This window comes from Corvus brachyrhynchos, unplaced genomic scaffold (genome assembly GCF_000691975.1).
Source record: "Corvus brachyrhynchos isolate BGI_N302 unplaced genomic scaffold, ASM69197v1 scaffold32, whole genome shotgun sequence".
Taxonomy (NCBI): Eukaryota; Metazoa; Chordata; class Aves; order Passeriformes; family Corvidae; genus Corvus; species Corvus brachyrhynchos.
Window position 1 is genome coordinate 13,201,057 of NW_008237919.1, and position 10,620 is coordinate 13,211,676.

General features: G+C 38.2%; 1 long non-coding RNA gene across 1 annotated transcript; it reads right to left on the reverse strand.

The window, feature by feature from the left end:
* Positions 1-33: 33 nt before the first annotated feature.
* LOC108446470 lies at positions 34-7,502 on the reverse strand. The gene is made up of 3 exons (XR_001861648.1): positions 7,403-7,502; positions 4,949-5,084; positions 34-1,080 (listed from the first exon to the last, which is right to left on the reverse strand). It is a non-coding gene; the product is annotated as an uncharacterized LOC108446470 (long non-coding RNA).
* Positions 7,503-10,620: the final 3,118 nt, after the last annotated feature.

Genomic DNA, 10,620 nt, shown 5'->3' on the forward strand with positions numbered 1-10,620 from the left:
TTTAGTGAAAGAAAAGATCAATGTTTCTTTAAAAGTATGCTATGTAAGGCTATCCAAAAAATGTACCTTAGGACTCTTACCAGTTGATTCTCAACAATTTGCCTAACAGTCGTGTAAATCTAACACAGTGTCAGTGAGTCACTTCTAATAACTGACATTTCTCCCTTAAATCTTTATTTTCAATAGAGGTTGGGGAAAAAGTTGTTTAAGTCTTCTCTGTTACAAAGAACAATAAGCGAAACAAGAAGCAATTTAGGGTAGAATCAGTCAAATTAAAGTTCCCAAAACTCAAGCTCATATTAACTTTTTGGGTTGTGCTCACAAGCCTTGAACATGTGCTACTGGTGAGATAAATCTTGTATCATCTGTGGCATGAATTGCTTATGAAAACTGCTTCTCTCTGCACAGTCCTTCTGTTGGTGTCTTGGCATCTGGGCAACATGTTCCCAAATGGACTTTAATTCCACTAAGTTTTCCTCTAGTTTTTCTCTTTCTTTTTTCCTAAAAAATAAGTTTTTTCTACAGGAGGGAATTGAAAAGGTAATATGAGTATTCTCAAAATGGACACCTTTACATGTATTGACAAAGGTGGAACGTCTTGCAAAATGGGGTCTGTCTCTGATTTGCCTTCTGCATTCTGCAGTCAGTCCTCAGGGAGTTCAGGGGAACAGAGGATTCTATATCCTCTCATTTTCAACCTGTGCCTGTGGCTTACTCTATAAAAAATAATTTGTTCTTTCCTGTAGGATAGTCAAGCACTCAGTACCCATAGGCCAAACATTTGGGAATGGCTCAGGACATCTTACCTGATGTTTTCTAGGAACCCATCTTTCCTCTCTTCCTCCCTGCAACCTAGCAAACCGGTGTTTTTTTCCTGAGGTCATTACTAACTCCCATGCAGACGCCTCTCTTCCAAAAGAACACAAGCCGACTGATTTAATCTGCACTGACATTTCAAAGAATCAGCATAAAGGTAGTGCCCAGAGAATCTGAAATATTTAATACTCATGTATGTATTATCTTATGAGACTTTGGTTTGAATTTCAGTAGACATCGCTCCCAGCATCAATTCAGAGAGACCTAAAGGAGAAAAATAAAGAAACCTGAGAATGAAAATAAGATGATGTGTAACTAAAAAAGGTTCAGCCTTTTTGAGTGAAAATGCCCTTACAATGCTAAAAGTAACAACCTTGCAGAGAGCAGTACTTACTATCTTTGAAAAGCTTCTTCTCCAGTCGATACTGAAGGGGAAAAGGAGGCACAGAGACAAAACTGCAGGACATTATTGTCCTTGAGGTATATTTCAGGAAGGGAGGATGATTATGAATCTAAGATGATTAAATACTAATGGCACAAACTTCACAAGTGATGAAACAGCCAAATAAATTACCAGCGCTTTAAACCAGACACGTTTAGATTAACAGTACTTCTGTGAGACAGTTTGATAAATGTCTTGAATTTAGCAGCACTGCTTCGTCCCTGTTTCAGGGACCTTTGACTTTGGTCACCTGCTTAGTAATTGGACTGGTTTGCATCTATGTATTGTGATATGTCATCCTCTGGATGACATTCTTTGTAAAAATATGGGAATTTATTTATGATTCTATAGCACAGGGTTTCCCAGAAAGGAAGACCCGTAAGCTGCTGTTTCAACATATCAGTATCAGTAGTGTTCAAATTATCAAAGCCAGATCTGCTTTGATAAGTTCCAGGGTTAGCACAAATGTGAGGTTCATCTGTACTTTGGATTAAGAATTTTGAATTCCTTTTACTACTCATCAAGAGTTGATCGTTTCATTCTCACCAAACTGAAATTCTTATTTATTCTGAGTAGTAGCTTATTCCATAGACAATAACACTGACCTCAGCTCAATTACTTACAGTGCATGATACTACTTATTTGAGTTATCCTAACCTGATGTTCAAAAGTAAGTGTCATTTGGCACTAAATTACAGTAGTCCTTGCAAAGCAGAATTTCTCCGACCAACAGGCATTTAACCATGAGACAGTGCTCCAAGGATACCTGTGCAACCCACAAACACTGCCTTCTGGACAGGTTTTGAGGCCCCATCCTGTACATCCATATGCTGGGCAGATCAGGCTCATCCACACCAAATACTTCAGAGAAATTTGCTAGCAAGTATTCTTGTATCTTTTTCAGCATTTACCCTTTAGTGAATAGTTTTCCAGCACCTGCTACCTCACCCTCTCTTCATGAACTATAGTCTATAATTAGATAAGGTTTAGAATTTACTCAGAAACTTCAAACTTAAAGTGAAATTTTACTGCAATGGTTGGCAGGTGGTTCAAACAATCCCTCAAGAAAACATTTTTTATGCTTCTTTCTCTACAAAGAGAGAGACCCGAGACCTCAAGTTCTACTCTGAGATCTTATTAGATGTTCACCTCAGATCTCCAATATTTCTCACTGTTAGAAACTCTAGCTCTGCCCCTAGCACATCCCATCCTAATCACTGTCACACAAAAATTGCTTTTGGCATTTTCAGGAAACATGTGTTTCAAAACTTTTCTAAAAATGAAGCAGCTATTTCTTTGCCCTTTGATTGATTTCACATAATTGACTTAATAGCCAACATACTGTTTAACATTCCCTTTTGCAAGGAAATCTATTTGACAATGTTCAGAGAAATATTTTAGGTTTTGCTGAGCACATGTAAACATAAAATTCCTGGGGATTTTTTAGTTAACAATCACTGCAGTAATGCAGCTATAAAGAACTAATATAATTTTTTTTGTTTGTTTTGTTCTTTTTCAGTATATGCAGATAATATTTCAAAGATTCACAGTGTTATGACAATCCAAATCACCACAAGATATATACTGAAGTAGGGAATTGAATATTTTTCAGAGGTATTAGACAAAGTGCTGTTTGCTTCAAAAAGTCTGTTAGCTTAGGCTTTGTATAAAAACTGAGCTCTGCTTATCAGCCCGTAATGTGAAAAATCCCAGCACATGCCTCTGAACACTTCCTAGAGTAAATCCATATAGGAAAGGCTTCCTCAATCTGATGTCCTAGTACAGAAGCAAAACTAGAACACATGCTTGTGTTGGTGATCCCAGCACTCCCTCCTACAAATCCTCTTCAAGTCTTAGTCTATATTCTGAATTATGCTTCCAATCTTCGGAGTTTTTAAATTTAATTGGTGATTTCAAGTGCGGTTCTGGCCACAACATTGATTTTGTCTTTAGACTATTGCACTGCATGTCAGAGTTTATGTATCCTGACAGATCATCCCTATCTCCATCAACTGGGGGATATTGCAATGCATAGTCTAACCAGCATTTCATGTCCATGTAAAAAACTTAGTCAAATGGTGAATCTGTGTTGCTGTCAGAAATAAAGTGATTGGTCTGTGTTCTTAGAATAGAAGGTGGCAAAGCTAATCTGATACTAGGGCTGCTTTTGCTGTAGGCAACTAAAGGCACAGCCTCCTGAAGATCAGTGGAATAAGGTGGCAATTTTCTGCAATTCTCTGGGGCCTTCCTGCTCTTGAACCACACATCTTTTATACAGCATTTATGAATATTTTGTTAGCACCAGCTGCATAATTCTATCAACTGATTCTTAAACTGTTTGCCTTGAACTAAGCATGTTTATTAGATGGGAATTTTGATTCCTACTTTCAAAAATTTTATATTTCACTACAGTTTTCCATTCTTTTGCTTAATATTTAACTTTATTTCTGTTGTGAATGTGAAGAACTTGAACCTGTGACCTTTAGATTGATTCTCTCTCCATAGTGTCAGCAGTTAGAAATCTTTTCCCAGCATAAGATATTTTTTATAATCTCTTAACTTTTCTTGGATAAACAAGAAACACCTTGTCAGAACAAGGTGTTTTTCGATGTTCAAAACCCTTGTAGTTCTTTTCTTTCATCAAATTTTCAGCAGCTTTTTAAAGAATGAAAACACTATCCAACACAGCATTCTGATAATGGTTTCTTTAAAGCTATTTTCAGATATAGCAATGCTTCTCTATTTTTCTTGACACTCCTCAAGAATTATTTTAGCCTTCTAAGTGTCACTTCAGAGCCACTTATTTTCCTACCATAGTGTCTATATTCTCTTGACTAGCAACTGTCTAGAATGCAACTCCTCCTCCTGTTACAATAAGCACTATGTTTTTCTCCTAGCTGAATGATATTGCGTTTGGAAGAATTAAAATGTGTGTTGGGATACTTGAAGTGGCAGTTCAAATGCTATATTTTGTTTGAGATTGACAGCAAAATGCCTGCTGGAGCTAGTGAGCCTGAGCAGACTGCAGTGGGCTAGTTCAGCTATTGCCAAGCTCCAGCATGCAGCCTGGAGTCTGGGAAACCTGCTCCAGCCTCTGAGACCTGGGATATTGTTAGCAGGCAGCTGAAAATTAACCTGCCTACAGCTGTGCAGGGTATAACAGGATCAATCACGTTACTACTTGTTAAAAAGTCTGGCAATGCTGATTGGGGAATTCCTAGGAACCACTGAGAAAAAAGAAGCAAAGGCAATATAACATAATCCCTTGATGTTGCCTCTGGGCCATGCCCTCAGCTCGGTAAGAGTGACAAAATTTTTCAGTACTTCCCTTTAGTCCACCACCAGACTGATTTTTGAGCTCAATAAGCAAATTGTTCATTGCAACAACTGCAGCAGTGTGTGTGGAATACATCGAGGCAGCAAGAACATCAGAGCAGTAACAAAACAAACCAGGGACTGCACAATCACAGTGCAAACACCTGCAAAGGCTTGTCACCAATCTTCTTGGGGCACAGTGGAGTGTAGTGACACATCCCCACACACCTGGAAGAGCACAGACCAGTGCTCTGATCCAGCTCATTTAAGATGTAAACATACATTTGAGGATTAATAGAAAAAAAAAAATCCCACTGAGCTAATTCAACAGCAAAATTTGTCCTCAGATACTTGCTAAATGCTATGGAGACTCACCTGTGGAACAGCAGGGAAGAAAACAAAGGACCCACATGTCTGGGTGTCCCAGGACAAGGTCAAGTACAGGCACTGATGGAAAGAAAAACTCTTCTTTAACATCCATCTAAAGTGAGTATTCAAGGCAATATGGAAACTGTGAAGAAAATGGACAGTAAATTGACTATAGCAAACATTTCATCAAAATGATTCTGAAAGTTGTGTGAATATATTTCATTTACTACTAGCAGTGACTGAGACAGTGATATCCTGTACACATAATGAAAAAGTTTCAGACAGAACAGGACAAATATGGACAAGAAAATAAACCCTACAGCCCCCTCACCCCTTAATATTTGATCAGCCCACAGGTGGTCATGCACTGCATCTGCAATATCTCTCCTCCATTGGAAGATGAGTTTACTGAACATATGATGGATGACTAAAATAAATGGAAAACTGTTACTTCCAAAATATAGCCTGTGTGCTGTGATTATCAGTGTTTTTGAGAAGTTCATGCTTCATTTACATAACAGTAGATAATCAGATTTCTATATGATATGGAGAATCCTACTTAAGCAAATAGGTGTATAGCACTCTCATGACAAAAATCAAAACTGGTTTGAGATCATGGAAATGTCTTCCATTCAGACATTCAAGTAGATAAACAGTAATGCAATAGTTTTTTCAAAAAATTGGAACCTTTCAGATGCTTTTGAAGCGCTCTGTATGTCTCATCATATTTCTGTAATGGGGATAATATGGATTCAAATAATCCACTGTATTATAAGTGCCAATTAAATTGCATGATTAATGTGATATGATGTTCCTGGTACTTTAATGGTTAGGCATGTTGTATTGTGTTATACTTTGTCAGTAATAGACACTTTCACACAGTTATGAACTTTGCTAAACAGAATTTTCTTTTTATTGTCCGAGAAGATAAGAATCTGAAAGAGTCAGCTATGATAAAAGCCAGATGTCAAAGAAATGAGTCTTGTTGTTTGACCTCTCCAGATCTTGCATCTGATCAATATAGAACTGTAGCCACATTCACATTTTATGAAAAGAGGCTGGAGTTGTTCCATAGACATTATATTCAGCTACTTTTTAAAATATATTCTTTACAGTTTTATTTTCCATTTTCTCTACAATATAATCTACAACTGTTTAATAAACAGTCCAGTTGAAGAGTTGACAAGCAATGCTTCAATTTTTTTCACATATTTGAAATCCATTATTTATATTGAAATAATGACCATTTTACTCATGTTTATTCTATTCTCTGAAAATACATCTGAAACCATGGCACCTCTGTTTTTTGTGGATTAACATTTTTATAAAGAAGTTATACATGCAGTAATTTTTTTGTTTGCAGAGACCAAATGTTAACAAAATTGAGCATGTCTGTAGCTGATTTTTTAAAGCAAGGATATTTCCACTCAGTTCCCCAGACACAGCCAGATTCTCACCGATGTGTATGAAATACTGTTTCATCTGACTTCAAATGGGAATGGCAAGCATTTCGAGTAAGGAGTAAAAAGCCTGTTCACCTCCTTTATAGCTTTCATAACCATTTAGTTGGGTGACCTAAAAAACGTTTGAGTGCAGATTATGTGAGGTAGAGCAAGAGAGAAGGACCATCTCAGTAATCACATTTACATGACAGAGAAACCAAACAGTCCTGCAACTGGATGCAGCTTTGAATATTATTGAACCTTCAGTAAACAAGAAAACAAATAAAAAAACTCACATGTAATCAGAAGTTATGCCCCCAATGCAGTACCTACAGAACCATCAAAAGACTTTTATTGCTGCTTTTCCCAGCCTTTCAAATTATTCCTGCTACATCAAGCCACATTCCACTCCTGTAAAATTTTGCACTTAGCAGCTGCAAACACTTCAAGCAAACTGAAAACCTTTTGACTAGGAAGAAACCCTAAAATACACATGACAGGTCTCAGATTTCTCTTCTACTAGTTTCTGTTACTGACAGCATTTGTGTGAAAACAGATTTGTTTGCTTGTTTGTTTGTTTTGTGAATATCACACAACTAATGATTGCTGAAAGCCTGGAGTTTCTCACAATGTGATGAGGTTCAAGCCATGCTTCCAGCACATAGCTGCATCAAGGCTGGGAGCAAGCTGGAATCTGAACCTAGATCTGGATCTGAGGCATCCCTCTTGGCATCATCTCCAGTTACTATCTCTCCATCAGAGGACTATGAATAATGGATAGTCATCCCCAAATCTAACAATCTGGCATGTACATTGCTTTTGAAATAATGAAATGTTAATAGGAATAACCCATGCCTGCCAGAAAGGCAGACCCTTTCTCTTCTTTTTTCTCTAACATTCTGGTGCATAGATATCACTGTGATGGATCCTGCGTGCAAAATATGGCTTATATAAAGCACAAAGTACAACTGACTCTGTTTGGTTACTGTCACATTTGGATGAAAAATACTTAATTTACCTTTGTTCATCTTTCAAATGATTTCATAGTTTTCTTGAACCACATTCAGTCATCTCATCTGGAAAGTGGGATCTGGATTCTATGATGGAAATCACAAGCTCAATTAGGAAAAATCCATCTGGGAAATCATCCTACAAGGGATTAAAAAGCTAAAAATTTTTGTTTGTCTCATCCAGAACATTTTTAATTCAACATGGATTGCTTATACTAGCATATTATAGCCAGAAGCTGACAGTCCTTAGCTGAGTATCCCCCTGCCTACAGACGTGGATCTGCATGACCAGGGACTGAGGGATTCTCTAAGGGAAGAGTTGTCACATTTCCTTTTCAGACAGCATAACAGAGGAATAAAGAGACTAAGCTTGTTAAGACTTTTGAAATCATATCAATTATTAGCATTATTAGTGCATTTACAAATACTTAAATATTCTGACATCTAATCCCTTGTCAGAACATATGCATAGTATGAAATATATGTTTCCTTCAAAAAAAAAAGTAAAAAAAGGTCATTAATAACACTATTGTCAAATCTGGGAAGCTCTGGGCATAAAATACAGGTTTCTAGGTTCCTTCTATGTAGAGCTTTTCCATGTAAGTATTTATTTCCTGCACAAGCAACTATCTACCCATATGTCTACTGGTCTCCCAGTCCTCACCTATAGATACAACCTATTTAACCTCGTCCTCTCTTCAGCATTTCTCAACAATTTCACAGAAGGATTAATGGGGCTTCCATGTCCAGAAGCAGTCATCATCATTCAGCTCCTTCTCTGACTCTTACTGCTGTGTGAGCAGGGCCAGGTCAGAGGGGAAGCAGGAAAGAGAAAGCAAAGCTGAGACAGAAAGGGACAAGAGTGCTTTGCTCTTCTCTGCACTAAGGGGAGAAAAGTCAGGCCTGCAAATCCCGAGGCAGAAACTTTCCCTGAGGAATGACTGTACAGTGTTGAGTTATTCAGTTTTGTTTCCCCCTCCCAGATGGCATTTTATCAATGGTTGTCTAGCAGTCCTGCATCTCTAGATATAAGAAGGAAGGGCAATGCTCAGAAAGAAGTGTGTGACAGACATGCTGCTGCAGTGATTAATGTGCTCACCCAAGCTGGTGCCTCACCACCTAGTCAATTAATCACTGTCTGGTATTTTGGAAGCCATTAAATTTCATACCCTTTTAATAGACCATGTTTTTAGCAGTAGGCAGGCTTTCCTCTGAAGTATCATGTCACCAGTTCTGAGTTTTGTTCCCTCATTTTATTCCTTCACTGCCTGCTAAAACATGTATTGTTATGACTACTGCTGTGGCAGGTGGGTAGTTTCAGTTTCTTGCTGTGACCTCTCTAAGGATGCCTTCTGGCAAACGCAAAATATGTGGAGAATATTTTATCCTTTATTTTGGTTGTAGCTCCTGGGAGTTATTTACTCCCACGTGAGAGGTCCAGTTCTAACACACCAAAGGCTGTACCAATCCAGCTGTTCCTGGGAGAGAAGGAGTTGGTGACCAGAATCTTGCTCCTGTCAGAGCAACACTAAGGTGGAAGCAATTTTCTTTATGCATGAGAGGAAATGGAGGTCTATCGTCTGATCCTGAAAGAGCCCCAGCAAAATGGGAGTCATGTCCATTTCTCTATTTGACTGTGAAGAAGACCGTATGAAAGAGGTGGACTGAAGGACCCCACAAAACATTTTAGTGAGTGAAAGACTTATTAGACAACTCCATAATCTAGAGTTATAGCAAAACTCCATAATCTGACCAACTAATTTTCAGCTTTCCATGGGACTTTACACAGCTTTTCTCTGGCTTCACTTTTCCTTCCCTAAGTTTCTGTAGTTGGCAAGCTTCCTATAAAATATAAATCCTCAGCTTGATTACTCTTATTAATGATGTCAGTCAGGACATTTTGCAGTCAGAGACTCTTTGTGCTCAAAAAGGTTTTCAGCAGATTTGATAAGAGACACTAGGCAACAAGCCCTGTTTTAAAAGGAAAATGATCGATCATTACCTCTGCAGAAAAGAAACAGGAGGTTGCTTATTTAAGTGAAGGTTAGGAATAAAATAACTACAGTACTTTAGATGAGCAACCTTACAGAAATGGGAGAAAACAAAACAGTATAGGGAATTAGCAGGGACCAAACTGGTCAAACATCACCTAGTAGTGACAAGGTTCACAAGACAGGCTTTGGGGACAGTATACTTCGTTTGCAGGTGAGATAAAATGGGGAAAACTCCTACTTGATCCTGACAGAACTTCATCAGTCTCATGTAAACTTTAAATTAATATATGTATGGGTATGCACAAAAATGCATACATGCAAATGTATATGGTGAACAAACACCATTCTACCTTGTAATGAACCTTTAAATGGTAACAGTTAGCCAAGCAGAAGGAAAAGGTCACTAGCACTGCTTTTGATTCACATTTTCTCTCACCTGTCAGTAATGTGAATGATTGAAGGAGTGGGACAATGAAGCTTAGACCCATGTTCCTAATATCAAAGTATTCTGAACAATAACATTTTTCACCATCTTCAGCATCAGAGAATTTGTACTTTCAAGCACAAAGAAATAAATTTAAACTGCAATATCTTGCCCTTGGGGTGCATAATTGATCAAATGAAGATTAAGTTGGTGCTTTATAAAAGTATGTTGTAATTTAGAGTCAAAATGCTGAACACAATTTCTTATGGCTTAAAGGAAGTCTCTTTTCTCTTGTACTGAAGGTAAATTCTTCATAATTTTTCTCAAGGATTTAAGCTATATGTGAGGCTATCTTTAGCACAGGCAATTGAAACTTGTCCCAAAATTTGAACTAGTTGTTACCTAACACTTAGCAAGCTCACCATCAGGCACAGTAGTTCCATAGTAGTACAGATTGCAACCATTTAATCTATAAAATAGTAAACTACAGATAAAGATAGGAAATGCTTTGATTTGATCTTTAGATGCCTAGTTGTTCTCATTGTTAAATACCATTAAAAAGGCAGCAACTCCCTGATGAATCATTAGAGAAATCTGGTAACAGTAAAATGTTGGGGTCCCTCCCCTGCCATGGAGCCCTGGGAGAGGGGCCCTGAGGGCACAGACACGGGGCTGCCCTGCCCCTGCTCAGCCTCGTTCCCATTGGTTGGTTTGTGTTCCCTGCGCGGGCAGAAGGACCCTTGGTCCGGTGACTGGGACAGTTCCTGGGCAGAGCTCCGGCCATGCGGCTGGAGAAATAAACATCTCT